Source organism: Triticum aestivum, unplaced genomic scaffold (genome assembly GCF_018294505.1).
Source record: "Triticum aestivum cultivar Chinese Spring unplaced genomic scaffold, IWGSC CS RefSeq v2.1 scaffold21908, whole genome shotgun sequence".
Taxonomy (NCBI): domain Eukaryota; kingdom Viridiplantae; phylum Streptophyta; class Magnoliopsida; order Poales; family Poaceae; genus Triticum; species Triticum aestivum.
The window spans coordinates 1-2,507 of NW_025246505.1; the positions used below are offsets into that span (position 1 = coordinate 1).

The following is a 2,507-nucleotide window of genomic DNA, read 5'->3' on the forward strand; positions in this document are numbered from 1 at the left end:
AAGTTTGCTTTTAAAAAAGTTTTGATTTGCATAATCCACCATTCATAAATTGTGAACAACCAAAAGGTTTTGTTGATCCCTCCTTTCCTAAACGTGCATGTGCCCTCCCCCCACGCGCGGCAACAACTATAGTATTTTTTTGTGTCCAAGCATCGTTCGTTTTTCCCTAACAAAAAACACGATGGCATGTTATGCTCTTTCATTAATTTGGGCCACATCAAGAGAGATCTGGCTTGCAACTAGCGGCCTGCCACGCGCCCGATGGAATCTAGGTATGGCTAGACACAGCCATGGGCAACACAAACGCTCGTTTGTTTAGTCCCACATCAGCCAGCCGGGGAGAGACGGTCTGGTTTATAAGGAAGAGCGCAGCAGCTAGCATCGTCCCTTCAGGGACATCCGATAAAATTGGAACGATACAGAGAAGATTAGCATGGCCCCTGCGCAAGGATGAGACGCACAAATCGAGAAATGGTCCAAATTTTTTTGAGATTTCCGCGCAAGTCCCTGGAGCCTTTTTTCTTGCACTTGCATGTGCAGCTATTCGTACAGAAAGGCCCTTTAGTTTCCTTTCTCTATCAGAAGAGCACAACGAGGTTATTCCTAAACGTGCATGTGCCCTCCCCCCACGTGCGACAACAACTATAGTATTTTTTTGTGTCAAGCATCGTTTGTTATTCCCTAACAAAAAACACAAGTGCCCATTATGCTCTTCCATTAATTTGGGCCACATCAAGAGAGATCCGGCTTGCAACTGGCGGCCTGCCACGCGCCCTATGGAAAGGCCCTGGGCAAAACAAACGCTCGTTTGTTTAGTCCCACATCGGCCAGCCGGGGAGAGTCGGACTGGTTTATAAGGCAGAGCGCCGCAGCTAGCATCGTCCCTGGAACGATACAAAGAAGATTAGCATGGCCCCTGCGCAAGGATGACACGCACAAATTGAGAAATGGTCCAAATTTTATTTGAGATTTTCCGCGCAAATCACTGGAGCCTTGTTTCTTGCACTTGCGTGTGCAGCTATTCATACCGAAAGGCCCTTTAGTTTACTTTCTCTATCAGAGAGGTCCTCAATACTGCCTTTTTAAATTTTGATCCACACACTTTCTCTTTTTTGTTATTGCAGATATAACCTTTCTGGAGTAACTTTTATCTTTTTAATCTATTATCACACGTTTATGATTAGTCTTCCGTTTCAGTCCTCCCACATGTAGTGTGTTCCTTCAATTTTTTATTGCCTTTATTCCTTACCATCAACTGTGATTCGGTCATAACGCAAAAAAAATATGTTTCATTAGTCTAATTTGTTTATGTTACCACCTAACAAACTCATCTAAGACTTGTGAGAAAACTCTCTCGGACACTAGGCTGGATTGTGGTGCACTCGAAAGAATCTCATCTTCAAACCTTTTTGTCTTTAGTGTACAATAACCAGTGGTCGATGAATTACATAGGTCAACCGGTGAAATCTCAATCTTTATGTAGAAAATTATATATGTTGCATACCATTTTATATATCTAGTCACACCAAAGACACGGTAAGCCAGCTTAGCATGAACCTTTTAGCACTATGGTCTTTGAAATATGTACCTGTGGCAATAACTTGATATCGTTTAAGCTCCTTCACGCACAAGTTTGCTTTTAAAAAAGTTTTGATTTGCATAATCCACCATTCATAAATTGTGAACAACCAAAAGGTTTTGTTGATCCCTCCTTTCCTAAACGTGCATGTGCCCTCCCCCCACGCGCGGCAACAACTATACTATTTTTTTGTGTCCAAGCATCGTTCGTTATTCCCTAACAAAAAACACGAGGTCATGGTATGCTCTTTCATTAATTTCGGCCACATCAAGAGAGATCTGGCTTGCAACTAGCGGCCTGCCACGCGCCCGATGGAATCTAGGTATAGCTAGACATAGCCATGGGCAACACAAACGCTCGTTTGTTTAGTCCCACATCGGCCAGCCGGGGAGAGACGGTCTGGTTTATAAGGAAGAGCGCAGCAGCTAGCATCGTCCCTTCGGGGACATCCGACAAAATTGGAATGATACAGGGAAGATTAGCATGGCCCCTACGCAAGGATGACACGCACAAATCGAGAAATGGTCCAAATTTTTTTGATATTTCCGCGCAAATCCCTGGAGCCTTTTTTCTTGCACTTGCCTGTGCAGCTATTCGTACAGAAAGGACCTTTAGTTTCCTTTCTCTATCAGAAGAGCGCAACGAGGTTATTCCTAAATGTGCATGTGCCCTCCCCCCACGTGCGGCAACAACTATAGTATTTTTTTGTGTCAAGCATCGTTTGTTATTCCCTAACAAAAACACAAGGGCCCATTATGCTCTTCCATTAATTTGGGCCACATCAAGAGAGATCCGGCTTGCAACTGGCGTCCTGCCACGCGCCCTATGGAAAGGCCCTGGGAAAAACAAACGCTCATTTGTTTAGTCCCACATCGGCCAGCCGGGAAGAGTCGGACTGGTTTATAAGGCAGAGCACCGCAGCTAGCAT

General features: G+C 44.5%; 2 non-coding genes and 1 pseudogene across 2 annotated transcripts; all 3 read left to right on the forward strand.

The window, feature by feature from the left end:
- The first annotated feature begins 383 nt into the window (after positions 1–383).
- Positions 384–486, forward strand: LOC123177127 (U6 spliceosomal RNA). The gene has a single exon (XR_006488781.1). It is a non-coding gene; the product is annotated as a U6 spliceosomal RNA (small nuclear RNA).
- Positions 487–882: 396 nt separating this feature from the next.
- Positions 883–962, forward strand: LOC123177129 (uncharacterized; annotated as a pseudogene).
- Positions 963–2,012: 1,050 nt separating this feature from the next.
- Positions 2,013–2,115, forward strand: LOC123177128 (U6 spliceosomal RNA). Its single transcript, XR_006488782.1, has one exon. It is a non-coding gene; the product is annotated as a U6 spliceosomal RNA (small nuclear RNA).
- The last annotated feature ends 392 nt before the right edge of the window (positions 2,116–2,507 follow it).